At 38.0% G+C, this 15699-nt stretch overlaps 1 long non-coding RNA gene across 1 annotated transcript in view; it reads left to right on the forward strand.

The window, feature by feature from the left end:
* Positions 1–5706: 5706 nt before the first annotated feature.
* LOC139034749 (uncharacterized) overlaps positions 5707–15699 on the forward strand; it is a 242329-nt gene continuing 232336 nt past the window's right edge. Inside the window, exon 1 of the long non-coding RNA XR_011487284.1 lies at positions 5707–5864. This is a non-coding gene — a long non-coding RNA (uncharacterized lncRNA). The remainder of the gene's footprint in view (positions 5865–15699) is intronic.

The raw sequence follows: 15699 nt of genomic DNA on the forward strand, positions 1-15699 counted from the left end.
AAGCCTTTGACAAAATTCAGCACACATTTATGATTAAAACTCTTTAAAAAATGGGCATACAAGGAACCTACCTCAACATAGTAAAGGCCATATATGATAAGCCTACAATTATTGTCAATGGTGAAAAACTGAAAGCATTCCCCCTAAGATAAGGAACAAGACAGGGGTGTCCCTTTTCACCCTATTAACCAACATAGTTCTGGAAGTCCTAGCTACAGCAATCAGAAAAGAAAAAGAAATAAAAGGAATCCAAGTCAGAAAAGAAGTAAAGCTCTCACTGTCTGCAGATGACATGATACTGAACACAGAAAACCCTAAAGATAATATCAGAAAATTACTAGTGCTAATCAATGAATTTAACAAAGTTGAAGGATACAAAATCAATACACAGAAGTCACTTGTATTTCTATATAATAACAATGAAAAATCAGAAAGAGAAATTAAGGAATCAATCCCATTCACCATTGCAGCAAAAAGAATAAAACATCTAGGAATAAACTTACCTAAGGAGACAAAAGAACTGTACACAGAAAATTATAAGATGCCGATGAAAGAAATAAAAAAGGACATAAACAGATGGAGAGATATTCCATGTTCCTAGGTAGGAAGAATCAAAATTGTGAAAATAACTATACTACCAAACACAATCTACAGATTCAATACAATCCCTAACAAATTACCAATGGCATTTTTCACTGAACTAGAACAAAAAATTCCACAATTCATATGGAAACACAAAAGACCCTGAATAGCCAAAGCAGTCTTGAGAAAGAAGAATGGAGCTAAAGGAATCAACCTTCGTATCTTCAGTTTATACTACAAAGCTACAGTCATCAAGGCAGTATGGTACTGGCACAGAAACAGAAATATAGACCAATGGAACAAGATTACTGCCAACGGTGGCTGCAGCCATGAAATTAAAAGATGCCTGCTCATTGGGAGAAAAGCGATGACCAACCTAGACAGCATATTAAAAAGCAGAGACATTACTTTGCCAACAAAGGTCCATCTAGTCAAGGCTATGGTTTTTCCAGTAGTCATGTATGGATGTGAGAGTTGGAGTATAAAGAGAGCTGAGCACCGAAGAATTGATGCTTTTCAACTGTGGTGTTGGAGAAGACTCTTGAGAGTCCCTTGGACTGCAAGGAGATCCAACCAGTCCATCCTAAAGGAAATCAGCCCTGAATATTCATTGGAAGGACTGATGCTGAAGCTGAAGCTCCAATACTTTGACCACCTAATGCAAAGAGCTGACTCATTTGAAAAGACCCTGATCCTGGGAAAGATTGAAGGTGGGAGGAGAAGGGGATGACAGAGGATGAGATGGTTGGATGGCATCACTGACTCAATGGACATGAGTTTGAGTAAACTCTGGGATTTGGTGATGGACAGGGGAGCCTGGCATGAAGCCCCTGGTGTCACAGAGTTGGACATGACCGAGCGACTGAACTGAACTGAAACAAGATAGAGAGCCCAGAAATAAACCCATGCACCTGTGGATACCTTATTTTTGACAAAAGAGGCAAGAATATACAATGGGGCAGAGACAGCCTCTTCAATAAATGGTGCTGGGAAAACTGGACAGCTACGTGTAGAAGAATGAAATTAGACACTTCTTAACATCATATGCAAGGATAAACTTAAAATGGATTAAAAAACAAAATATAAGACCAGAACCTATAAAACTCTTAGAGGAAAATATAGGCAGAACACTTGATGACATAAATCAAAGCAAGATTCTCTATGACCCACCTCCCAGAGTAACAGAAATAAAAACAAAAGTAAACAAGTGGGACCTGATTAAACTTAAAAACTTTTGCACAGCAAAGGAAACTATAAGCAAGGTGAAAAGACACCGCTCAGAATGGGAGAAAATAATAGCAAATGAACCAACTGGTAAAGATTTAATTTCCAAAATATACAAGCAGCTCATACAACTCAATGCCAGAAAACAAACAACCCAATCAAAAAGTGGCAAAAAGACCTAAGCAGACATTTCTCCAAAGAAGATATACAGATGGCTAACAAACAATGAAAAGATGCTCAACATGGCTCATTATTAGAGAAATGCAAATCAAAACTACAATGAGATATCACCTCACACTGATCAGAATGGCCATCATCAAAAAGTCTACAAACAATGAATGCTGGAGAGGGTGTGGAGAAAAGGGAATGCTCTTGCACTGTTGGTGGGAATGTAAATTGATATAGCCACTATGGAAGATGGTATGAAGATTCTTTAAAAAGAAGGAATAAAACCACCATGTGACCTAGCAATCTCACTCCTAGACATATACTCTGAGGAAATCAAAGTTGAAGAAGACACATGTATCCCATTGTTCATTGCAGGACTATTTACAATAGCTAGAACATGGAAGCAACCTAGATGTCTGCAAAAGATGAATGGACAGAGAAGCTTTGGTACATATACAGAATGGATAATATTACTCAGCCATAAACAGGAATGCATTTGAGTCGGTTTTGATGAGGTGGCTGAACCTAGAGCCTATTACAGAGTGAAGTAAGTCAGAAAGAGAAAGATAAATATCATATTCTAATGCATATATATGGAATCTAGAAAAACGGTTCTGAAGAATTTATTTACAGGCTAGCAGTGGAGAAACAGGCATAGAGAATAGACTTATGGACATGGGGAGTGGGGAGGAGAGGGTGAGATGTATGGAAAGAGTAACATGGAAACTTATATTACCATATGTAAAATAGATAGTCAACGGGAATTTGCTGTATGTCTCAGGAAATTCAAACAGGGGCTCTGTATCAACCTGGAGCTGTAGGATGGAGAGGAAGATGGGAGGTTCAAAAGGGAGGGGATATGTATATACCTGTGGCTGATTCTTGTTGAGGTTTGACAGAAAACAAAATTCTGTAAAGCAATTATCCTTCAATTAAAAAATAAATACATTTTAAAAATCCTAAAAAAAGATTTGTGTCCTTTTGTTTAAAAGTTTGCCAGATTTTAATTGCTGAAACAATTGTTTTTGTTGCTCTTAACAAGAAATTCTGAATCCTTTTGTTTAAAAAATAGCCATGAGTTTTCATGGAGGTTTAAATATACCTGTCATACTGGCAAATCTCCCTTTGCAGCTTAAAATAACCAAGACATGCTGAACTCATTTCTGATGATGTCAATAATACATTCAGAGAATAAACAAGCATACTGATTACTATAATATTAGTTTTTGGTCAATTTACAGTATAACTTGGGCATGCCTATCATTTAGAGTCTAGAATATAGCATAACTAATTGAATAATTTGCATAGGTGATAGAACAGAGATCACTTAACATATGTGACATTTCTCCTACTGTACTTTTGTTAATACTAGATATTAAAGTATTTATAAAACAAATCATATATTCTCATAGGTTGTAATAGCCAGAAAAAAAGGTAATAAGTTAAATGTTCATTAATAAGATTATTGGTAAAGAAAATTCTAAAGGGCTCACTTAGAAAAAAAAAACTCTCAAAAAGTATTGAGAGATGACAAAGAACAAGTTGCAGAATTCATATTTATTGAATTCAATTTAAGTGAACTTGTTTAAACTATATTATACACATATATAAACTTGTAAATCCATAGGAAATTCTAGAAAGATGTAGAGTGAAGGAGAAGTTAGAGGAAGAAGAAGAGGCTTTAAAAAATGTTTTATCTTTCTGTATAGCTTGCTTTTTAAAAAGGAAGTCATGAGCAGCACTATAATTAATTGTTCTTAAACTAATTGATTTAAAACAAGATTTTTACAAAGATATGAATAGACATTTTACAAAATAAGTACAAATTACCAATAAACTTAGTGAAAAACATATGCCAGTATCTTATGCCTGGAGCCAGATTTTTTAAAAGTCTTGCCAAAATGAATTTTGTTTCAAAAACAATTTTGTTTTATTAATAATGATGTCATACTGATTTCAAATTATCACCTAGTCATAGTCACAGTCAAAATCAAAATTATTAAAGCCTTTGACTCTTATGAGCCCAATACAAATCACATTGGGTAAGTCATCTAGATTTCATTGCTAATTCTGGGGCTAAAAAATCATACAGTGGATATGATAGAGTTAAAAAAATCAAGAGGAATCACATTGTTTTCTGTGAAACAGCTTACTACCTCTACACTGTTCACTAAAATCTGCAATACTGAAGAACCTCCTACCAAAATTTCCTTAGTCTGAGCTAAAAAATAAAAGTTCTTTACAACTGGACCAAAACATGAAGCAATTATGTGTAGCTTCCTCTGAGTACCGCATGTGATATTCTCGTCTTATTGGCTTTTCTTGGCTTCTCAGCAATTTTTATCAGATCTGGTTACATGATGGAAGATCTGTGGTTTCACAGGGCAGGCAAGCACATTTCAGTCCCTCAATGTACAGGTAACACTCCCAAAAGGCAATGAAAAAAAGAAATTTTATACTCCCTTTTAGCATCTTTAATATTTGATCCAGCTTTCTGAACACTTAAACTTGAGATAATAACACATGGACACCATAACTTTCAACTGAGAGGTATCTAAAGATATTGATAATGAAAAAAGTTCTAATTATTAAATGATCAAGAATACTGGATTCTTGATTAGAATTATGACTAGTCATTACAAACCATTGTTTCTGCTTGTCAGATTCAGCCTGCAGATGTATGCATTTTGCTGAATAGTGTTTTTAAAAGCTTGAACATTTCTTGTTGATTATATACATGTTGATGTGTAATATGTTGATTATATACACTGTAGCTCACCATGGGCAGCACTACTTTTTAAGTTTTTATAGCTACCCCTTGGCATTTACTTCTATATGCCTGTCTTTTGAAGGGATTTGCACATTTTATGTGCTTTAAACCTTTTAAATTTCTTGTCACTTAATATTATTAAATTACAATTAAAAAGTAAGGAGGAGAGGTGTAGAGACCATAGGGAAGTAATATTCCTAAATTTGATCTGGTATGAATGGAAATTTGCAGACTCTCTCCAGATCTGGCCTTTGCTCATTGAGATTTCTGAGCTTAAAAGGGTTCATTAACCATGTAAATATCAAGTGACTACAGAATTAAGACCTTGAAAGAGACAATACATATGTTAAGAAATGCTGGGTGTGTCCAATCACACAGCTGCCTTAAAATCTGAAATAATTAATTCTTGAAATTCCAATACTTTGGCCACCTGATTGCGAAGAGCTGACTCATTTGAAAAGACCCTGATGCTGGGAAAGATTGAGGGCAGGAGGAGAAGGGGACGACAGAGGATGAGATGGTTGGATGGCATCACCGACACAATGGACATGGGTTTGGGTAAACTCCGGGAGTTGGTGATGGACAGGGAGGCCTGGCGTGCTGTGGTTCATGGGGTCGCAAGGACTCGGACACAACTGAGTGATGAACTGAACTGAAGGTTATAAGATGTTCAGAAATAATTCGGGCATTAACTAAAATGCCTTTGGTCTACCCACCCTTACTTCTACCAAAGTTACAATTTTAAGCTTTTTGATAAAAGAGGTTTTTAAACTTTGAAGATAAGAGCAATTGTTATCCAAAATTCAATTTGTTATAAGTAACTACAGTAAATATGGGAGGAAGTTTAGCAAATCAGGAGTTCTGCATTTAGTTTTCCCACTTGGCACATTTCAATTGAGATTTTTTACTAATTTATATTGTTTTGAGAGGTAAATAAAAAAACATTCATCTTCTAAAATTAGTATTCTACATCTATTGGTTTGCTAAAGTTGACAGATACTGACTGATCTAATACTTTCAGGATAAGGTACAGCAAGGTTGACCCAGTGTTTGGGATGGAAGGATTAATAAACTTCTGAAATCAAAACTTCTGAGGAAAAGAAAGACTTTGGAGGAATCAGTAAGTATCCAAGTGATACATTTGCAATTAATGACTGATTCTTTGTTTATGGTTTTGTTAACAAAATGAAACAGAGAAATGTACAGATTATTCTTTAGATTGCTTAAATGTTCACTTATCTGGAGACACAATGCAGGAAGCTGGGATAGGTAGTGGCTCAGTTGCTAGCCATTATAGTTAGAAGATCGGGGATTGAAGCCTGACTTCTTCACATAAAAACTGACTTGGGCTTGACTTGCCTCATTTTTGCAAACATCATCATTTGATTCTAGGGAGGTAGTAAGAGGAGGGACTAAGCATGTGGGATCTGACTTTAGATTGTTTGAATTCTCCCCCTGTACTTCCAACCTGTGTAGTCTCAGGCAAGGCACCTAACTTCTTGAAGCTTTAGTTTTGTCATCTATGAAAAGTGAAAGTGAAAGTGTTAGTCGCTCAGTTGTGTCCGACTCTTCATGACCCCACGGTCTGTTCAGAATTCTCTAGGCAAGAATACTGGAGTAGGTTGCCATGCCCTTCTCCAGGGGATCCTCCCAACCCAGGGATTTTCATCTGTCAGTTCAGTTCAGTCGCTTAGTTGTGTCTGACTCTTTGTGACCCCATGGACTGCAGCACGGCAGGCCTCCCTGTCTATCACCAACTGCTGGAGTCTACTCAAACTCATGCCTATTGAATTGCCATCCAATGATCTCATCCTCTGTCCTTCCCTTCTCCTCCTGCCTTCAATCTTTCTCAGCATCAGGGTCTTTTCAAATGAGTCAGCCCTTAGCATCAGGTGGCCAAAGTATTGGAGTTTCAGCTTCAACATCAGTCCTTCCAATGGCTATTCAGGACTGATTTCCTTTAGGATGGACTGGTTGTATCTCCTTGCAGTCCAAGGGACTCTCAAGAGTCTTTTCCAACATCACAGTTCAAAAGCATAAATTTTTCAGCGCTCAGCTTTCTTTATAGTCCAACTCTCACATCCATACAACTACTGGAAAAACCATATCCTTGACTAGACAGACCTTTGTTGGCAAAGTAATTTACCACTGTTTCCACTGTTTCTCCATCTATTTGCTGTGAAGTGATTTGACCGGATGTCATGATCTTTGTTTTCTGAATGTTGAGTTTTAAGCTAACTTTTCCACTCTCCTCTTTCACTTTCATCAAGAGGTTCTTTAGTTCTTCTTCACTTTCTGCCATAAGGGTGGTGTCATCTGCATATCTGAGATTGTTGATATCTCTCCCAGCAATCTTGGTTCCAGCTTGTGCTTCATCCAGCCCCCCGTTTCTCATGATGTACTCTGCATATAAGTTAAATAAGCAAGGTGACGATATACAGCCTTGATGTACTCCTTTTCCTATTTGAAACCAGTGAGTTGTTCCATGTCCAGTTCTAACTGTTGCTTCCTGACCTACATACAGGTTTCTCAAGAGGCAGGTCAGGAGGTCTGGTATGCCCATCTCTTTCAAAATTTTCCACAGTTTATTGTGATCCACACAGTCAAAGGCTTTGGCATAGCCAATAAAGTCGAAATAGATGTTTTTCTGGAAATTTCTTGCTTTTTTGATGATCCAGTGGATGTTGGCAATTTGATCTCTGGTTCCTCTGCCTTTTCTGAAACCAGCTTGAACATCTGGAAGTTCACGGTTGATGTATTGCTGATGACTGGCTTGGAGATTTTTGAGCATTACTTTACTAGCGTGTGAGATGAGTGCAATTGTGTGGTAGTTTGTGTGCCAATTGTGTGCCAATTCTTTGGCATTGCCTTTCTTTGGGATTGGAATGAAAACTGACCTTTTCCAGTCCTGTGGCCATTGCTGAGTTTTCCAAATTTGCTGGCATATTGAGTGTAGCACTTTCATAGCATCATCTTTCAGGATTTTAAATAGCTCAACTGGAATTCCATCACCCCCACTAGCTTTGTTTATTGTGATGCTTCCTAAGGCCCACTTGACTTTGCATTCCATGACGTCTGGCTCTAGGTGAGTGATCACACCATCGTGATTATCTGCATCGTGAAGATCTTTTTTGTATAGTTTGTCTATGTATTCTTGCCACCTCTTAATATCTTCTGCTTCTGTTAGGTCCATACCATTTCTGTCCTTTACAGAGCCCATCTTTGCATGAAGTGTTCCCATGGTATCACTAATTTTCTTGAAGGGATCTCTAGTCTTTCCCATTCTATTGTTTTCCTCTGTTTCTTTGTCCTGATCCTGAGGAAGGCTTTCTTATCTCTCCTTGCTATTCTTTGGAACTCTGCATTCAAATGAGTATATCTTTCCTTTTCTCCTTTGCTTTTTGCTTCTCTTCTTTTCACAGCTATTTGTTAGGCCTCCTCAGACAGACACTTTGCTTTTTTGCATTTCTTTTTCTTTAGGATGGTCTTGCTCCCTGTCTCCTGTACAATGTCATGAACCTCCATCCATAGTTCATTAGGCACTCTGATAAACTATAAATAGAGATAATTATAACCATAAATAGAGTTAATTATCATCTATAAATGGAGTTATAGAGCATTTTGATGTGCTTTAGTGACCAGTGTAAAGAAATAGAGGGAAACAACAGAGTGGGACAGACTAGAGATCTCTTCAAGAAAATTAGAGATTCCAAGGGATATTTCATGCAAAGTTGGGCACAATAAAGGACAAAAATGGTACAGACCTAGCAGAAGCAGAGATATTAGCAACAGGTGGCAAGCATATACAGAAGAACTATACAAAAAAGATCTTAATGCCCCCATATAACCATGAAGGTGTGATCACTCACTTGGAGCCAGGCATCCTGGAGTATGAAATCAAGTGGGCCTTAGGAAGCATCATGATAAACAAAGCTAGTGGAGGTGATGGAATTCCAGTTGAGCTATTTCAAATCCTAAAAGATGATGCTGTGAAAGTGCTACACTCAATATGCCAGCAAGTTTGGAAAACTCAGCAGTGGCCACAGGACTGAAAAAGGTCAGTTTTCATTCTAATCTCAAAGGAAGGCAATGCCAACGAATGTTCAAACTACCACACAATTGCACTCATCTCACACACTAGCAAAGTAATGCTCAAAATTCTCCAAGCTTGACTTCAATAGTACATGAACCGTGAACTTCCAGATGTTCAAACTGGATTTAGAAAAGACAGGGGAACAAGATATCAAATTGACAACATCTCTTGGATCATCAAAAAAACAAGAGAGTTCCAGAAAAATATCTACATCTGCTTTATTAACTACGCCAAAGCCTTTGACTGTATAGATCACAACAAATTGTGCAAATCTCTTCAAGATATGAGAATACCAGACCATCTTATGTGCCTCCTGAGAAACCTTTATGTAGGTCAAGAAGCAACAATTAAAACCAGACATGGAACAACAGACTGGCTTCAAATTGGAAAAGGAGTACATCCAGGCTATATTTTTTCACCCTGCTTATTTGACTTCTCTGAAGTGTATATCATGCTAAATGCCGGGCTGATTGATCCATAAGCTGGAATCAAGATTGCTGGGAGAAATACCAATAACTTCAGATATGCAGGTGACACCACCATTATGGCAGAAAGTGAAGATGAATTAAAGAGCCTCTTGATGAAAGTGTAACAGGAGAGTGAAAACAACTGGCTTAAAACTCAACATTCAAAAAACTAAGATCATGGCATCTGTTCTATCAGTTCATGGCAAATAGATGGGGAAACAATGGAAACAGTGAGAGACTTTATTTTTTTGGGGTTTCAAAATCACTGAAGATGGTGACTGCAGCCATGAAATTAAAAGATGCTTGCTCCTTGGAAGAAAAGCTATGACCAACCTGGACAGCGTATTAAAAACCAGAGACATTACTTTGCCAACAAAGGTCCGTATAGCCAAAGCTATGGTTTTTCTAGCAGTTGTGAATGGATGTGAGAGTTGGAGTATAAAGAAAGCTGAGTGCCGAAGAATTGGTGCTTTTGAACTGTGGTGTTGGAGAAGACTCTTAAGAGTCCCTTGGACTGCAGGGAGATCAATCCAGTCCATCCTAAAGGAAATTAGTCCTGAATGTTCATTGGAAGAACTCTGAAGCTGAAACTCCAATACTTTGGCCACCTGGTGCAAAGAACTGACTCATTGGAAAAGACCCTGATGCTGGGAAAGATTGAAGGCAGGAAGAGAAAGGGATGAGAAAGGATGAGATGGTTGGATGTTATCATTGACTGGATGGACATGATTTTGAGCAAGCTCTGTGGTTTGGTGATGGACAGGGAAGCCTGGTGTGCTGCAGTCCATGGAGTCACAAAGAGTTGGACATGACTTATTGACTGAACTGAACTGAAATTGATGTGCTTTAGTGAAAATTAAATGACAGGGGATTCCCTGGTTGTTCAGTGGTTAGGAATCTGTGCGTTCATTGCCGAGGATGTGGGTTCAATCTCTGGTCAGGGAACTAAGATTCCAGAAATCATTTGGCATGGACAATAATAATTTGCATTGTAAATTCTTAATCTTTTCAATATTTTATAGTGTTTCAGTATACACTTTTTGTTTTTCATTAAAGGTTTTAACCGTTTAAAAACATCTAACCATGTACCTGGGCTTCCCTGGTGGCTCAGACAGTAAATAATCCGCCTGCAATGCGGGAGACTTGGGTTCGATCCTGGGTGGGGAAGATGCCCTGGAGGAGGAAATGGCAACCCACTCCAGTATTCTTGCCTGGAGAATCCCATGGACAGATGAGTCTGGCAGGCTAAAGTCCATAAGGTCGCAAAGAGTCCATTGGGTTGCAGTGTTGGACATGACTGAAGTGATTGAACATGCAACCATGTATCTGCCCCTTGCTTTTCCCTTTCTACTATTTGTCTGTTCCTGGGGGCAATGTGGAAGTAGGAGCACATAGAAGACTGTTTAGAAAAGTCAGTGATTAATGTACAGCATGGTAATTATAGTTAATAATACTGTATTGTATATTTGAAAGTTGCTAGAGAGTAGATCTTAAAAGTTCTTATCACAAGAAACAATTTGTAACTATGTGTGGTTATGTATGTTAACTAAATTTATTATTGGTAATCGTTTTGTAGTCCGTAAATATATCAGATAATTATGTTGTATTCCTAAAACTAAACCAATGTTATTTGTGATACTGCAATTAAAAATTAAAAAAGCTCCAAGAAAGCTTTGAGTTTAGCTCTAATTTAATGCCAATAGTGTGAAAATATAGTAAACATCTTAGGAAGGCTTTCTTTTTTTTTTTTCTTTTTTATTAGTTGGAGGCTAATTACTTTACATCATTACAGTAGTTTTTGTCATACATTGAAATGAATTAGCCATGGATTTACATGTATTCCCCATCCCGGTCCCCCCTCCCACCTACCTCTCCACCCGATCCCTCTGGGTCTTCCCAGTGCACCAGGCCCGAGCACTTGTCTCATGCGCCCAACCTGGGCTGGTGATCTGTTTCACCCTAGATAATATACATGTTTCAATGCTGTTCTCTTGAAACATCCCACCCTCGCCTTCTCCCATATATATGGAATTTAGAAAGATGGTAACGATAACCCTATATGCAAAACAGAAAAAGAGACTCAGATGTATAGAACAGACTTAGGAAGGCTTTCTTATCTCTCCTTGTTATTCTTTGGAACTCTCTTGAGAGTCTCTGGGACAGCAAGGCACTCAAACCAGTCAATCCTAAAGGAAATCAGCCCTGAATATTCTTTGGAAGAACTGATGCTGAAGCTGAAACTCCAATACTTTGGCCACCTGATGCTAAGAGCTGACTCATTGGAAAAGACCCTGATGCTGGGAAATATTGAAGGCAGGAGAAGGGTATGTCAGAGGATGAGATGGTTGGATGGCATCACTGACTCAATGGACATGAGTCTGAGCAAGCTCCAGGTGATGATGAAGGACAGGGATGCCTGGCTTGTTGCAGTCCATGAAATCACAAAGAGTTGGACATGACTGAGTGACTGAACAAGAGCAAAATAGTAAACATAATAGCTTTTGTTTTTAAATGGTTCTTTTGGGAGTTACACAGTATGAAGGAAAGACTCAGCACAAAAAATAATGAAAAAAGGAAAAGAAGAAAAAATTAGCAATTTTCTGCTTAAGGAGAGCAACAAAGGAAAGGAGCCCCCTCATGTTAAAGACTCCAGGAAGTAATGTTACAACAAATCGAGTATTTACTTTTTGCTGTGTACTATCCCAAGTTATTTACAATGATTATCTCATGTAATACTAACAATACTCTGGGTTAATAATTATTTTCTCACTTTATAAGTGAGGAAACTAAAGCTCCAAAGATAAATTGCCAAATATTACACAGCTAATATGTGAACGAAGTGTAATTTAACTCCTAGTCTGTCTGATTATAAAGATTGTTTTTCAGTGGCTACATTTCATTGCCTTTCTCCAAGGACACTAAATCACCATGAATTCCACCCTTAAATCCTTTATTACCTTGCAGATCAAAGATTGTTCACACCAGCATTACTGCCATGGTCTGGCAGCTTGTTAGAAGTGCAGACTCTCAGATCCTATCCTTCACTTACTGAGTCAGAATCTTCTGCTTAAGATTTGCAGATCTTCAGGAGCTTTGCACTTTGAAGCTTGAGTATCTAAGGCCATCCACACCTTATTTTAATCTTTCAGTTCAGTTCAGTCAGTCAGTCGTGTCCGACTCTTTGCAACCCCATGAACCGCAGCACGCCAGGCCTCCCTGTCCATCACCAGCTCTCGGAGTCCACCCAAACCCATGACCATTGTGTTGGTGATGCCATCCTTAATCTTACCATTATAGATTCAGCTTCTAACGGGTTAGTTGTACTTCTATGTTTCACCCATTCCACGTTTATGCCTCTGTGTCTTTGTACCTTCTTGCAGCATGGAATGTCTGCCTCCCTTCACTTTTGCTATCTAATGAAGACCAGCACATTTCCCAAGAACTGATTTATTCAAATGCAGCTTTTTTTCCTTCTGTATTATGACTGATTGGAATTAATGTGGATTCCCATCATCCTCAGCATATATTTTCACTACAGTCTGTGATGGTCTTGGAGGACTCAATTTTTTTTTTTTAATACATTTATTTGTTTGGCTGTGCCACGGTCTTAGTTGCAGCACGTGGGATCTTTGATACTTGTTGCAGCACAGAGGGTCTTTTAGTTGTGGTATGTGGAATCTAGTTTCTCCTGACCAGGAATTGAACCCAGGCTCCCTGGGAGTTTGGAGTCTTAGCCACTGGACCACCAGGAAAGTGAAAGTGTTAGTCACTCAGTCAAGAATACTAGAGTGGGTTCCATGTCCTTCTCCAGGGGATCTTCCTGACTGGGGTATTAAACCCAGGTCTCTTGCACTACAGGCAGATTCTTTACTCTCTGACTCACCAGGGAAGCTGAAATGGCTCAGTTGGAGAGGATAGACCAGAGAAGTCCCTCACATTTGCCTTCACATCCTTACTTGCTTGGCAAAGTGCTTTTTTGCCATTGCAGGTGCTCAATAAATGTTCTTTGGCTAATTAAATATTGTCAAGGGTTCATCTTTTCATGCTTTCAAGAAATGTTCAGTTTTAATTTCTTCTTTGATCATAAGGTTATTTAGAAGCATGAATGTTAATTTCCAAGTGGTTAACTTTTTTTCTGGTCACTTTTTAATCATTTTCATTTTTATTGCATGATAAATATAGATTCTACTCTTAGGAACTTATACATGATAGATTTTTATGAATGGACATAAGTAAAAAAGGAACAAGAATTTGAGAGGTGAAACATTTTATATACATTTATTAAATTTAGTTTATTTTTACATTCAGTTCTTCTATGTCATTATATTTATTGCAAAATCTTTCCAATTCTGAAAGAGGCATGTTAATATTGCTGTATACACATTATTATTATATGTGAATTATTCAGCAAATATTATATAGATTTCCAAATCTTCAGATGTACCCCCTTGAATGTACTATGAGCTATATTTTTAAAAACATAAAAAGTTTTTCCACTATACTTTTAGACTGACAAGCATTATGATATCTGTGTTTGAGTTGTTCTGTAGTTTTACCAGACATTTCCTTTAGTGGTATTTACATAATAATTATACTATATTTCATTTGCTGTATCTAATCTCCTTTACCCCCCCACTTCCAAACCCCCAACTCTTCTTAGAATTGATATGACATTATTGGCAGGGACCAATCATTTTGTTATGAAAATAGTAGCAATTCTCCATTTTCAGATATAGAGTAGTCTCAGCAGTCATATCGTAAGTTTATGAACTGCCAAGAAGCATCAGTTCTGGCCACAAAATTAGCATTAAAAATGCACGACTCTCTCCTCGTGTGTGTGTGTTTCCAGCTGCCACCTTGCTTCTCTCAGTTCCATGTTGTGAGTTGACCATTTGGTATGATAGCATCTGTTTGTGCACAGGGCAAGAGAAATGGTCTAGGCAGGTTTAGGCTGGCACAGACCATGGATGGTCTGGGATCTCTTTGTTCTTGAGTACTCTGACAAGGGAAGTGGATGGGAAGATAAAGTGAATAAAGAGGAAGGTGTTCAGCACATAACTGTGAGATATGACCTCATATAATAATTGAAGAGAATGTTAGCTCCTGCTGCCTAATTGGTTTTGGTTCATTTTAAAATTCTGTTTACTTTAATTAGGTTCACTGCAGAATGGGAGGCTTGCTGAGCTTGAAAATCTCCTGTCTCTCAAAATAGTAAAAGAAGGTTGGCTCCCTTGTGATTCTTTGCCACTCTTCCACTCCACTCCTCATTCTTCAATTATTTTAGACATTAGTGGAACTCTTTCCTGAGATAATGTAGTTAGGTCCTTGCTTGTATCCTTGAAGTCAGCTGAAATACTTGCAAACACTAGTTAATCAGCCCCTGAAAAGAAACCAGGATGGGGATAAGGATGTCCACTGGAGACAGCTTCTTGTCACATTCAACAAAACAAACAACTGGGTTTTTAAGCATGTAATCCAAAATTTTTCCTTTATTTTTTTCATAGTTACACTCATATAATAAAGCAGCAGTTTATAAAGTGTAGGGGCAGGAGGTAGGAAGGATAGTACAAAAATCTGGGTGTAATAATAATGGCCTATTGCTGGAAGGAGCTGTGGCCTTTAGTCAAGGGTGACAGTCCAGTCCATGGAAACCTTTCAGAGGGATAAAAACTCCAACATCTCTTTCTTCTCTTTTATTTTTGCTGTATCAATCTGAAACCAGGAGGAAAAGAGAGTTCATAGATATTATCTCTACAGGCTCATACATAAACCTCTTCCCCACACAGAACAAGTGGAGAATGGATCTGGAAGAGGCAAAGGGAAGATCATTACCATTCTATCTGACTTTTGCTCTTCTGAATCCTTCAAGGGTTCTAGTTCTTCCTCATTTCTGCTATATGCAGGTACTGTCTTTAATCACTGGCTTGTCTCACTTAAAGTCCTCTTGCTTGGTGACCTCACCTATTCTCACTTTCTTATAACTACCAAGACTATGTCAGTCCTTTCTGAACCTTCAGTTCTAACTTTAGTTGGGTTGGGTTTTAGATTTTCTTGAAAAATCTAATCCAAAAAAATAGGTCATCTTCCTTCAGGGCCACCATAGTTCACTATTTATGACTGTTTTGCAATGTAAGAAGGACTGTGGTAATCTGCATACTATTCATTGAGAAAACTGTAGTCAATTTAGGAAAACAGTTTTCCTCCACTCACAACCAAGGAAGATCAGATATCCATTCTCTGACTCAGTGTTGCTATGTTTATTTGATATGGACAGACTGTCCCATGATCAGCTAGGATTCCTACATTTTCCAGGGCATACAGGAGTCTAAAGCATAGCGATGACACCTATATATCATATAAATGGCTTGTAACATTGTTCCAATCACTGGGCTCAG

This window comes from Odocoileus virginianus, chromosome 4 (assembly GCF_023699985.2).
Source record: "Odocoileus virginianus isolate 20LAN1187 ecotype Illinois chromosome 4, Ovbor_1.2, whole genome shotgun sequence".
NCBI lineage: Eukaryota > Metazoa > Chordata > Mammalia > Artiodactyla > Cervidae > Odocoileus > Odocoileus virginianus.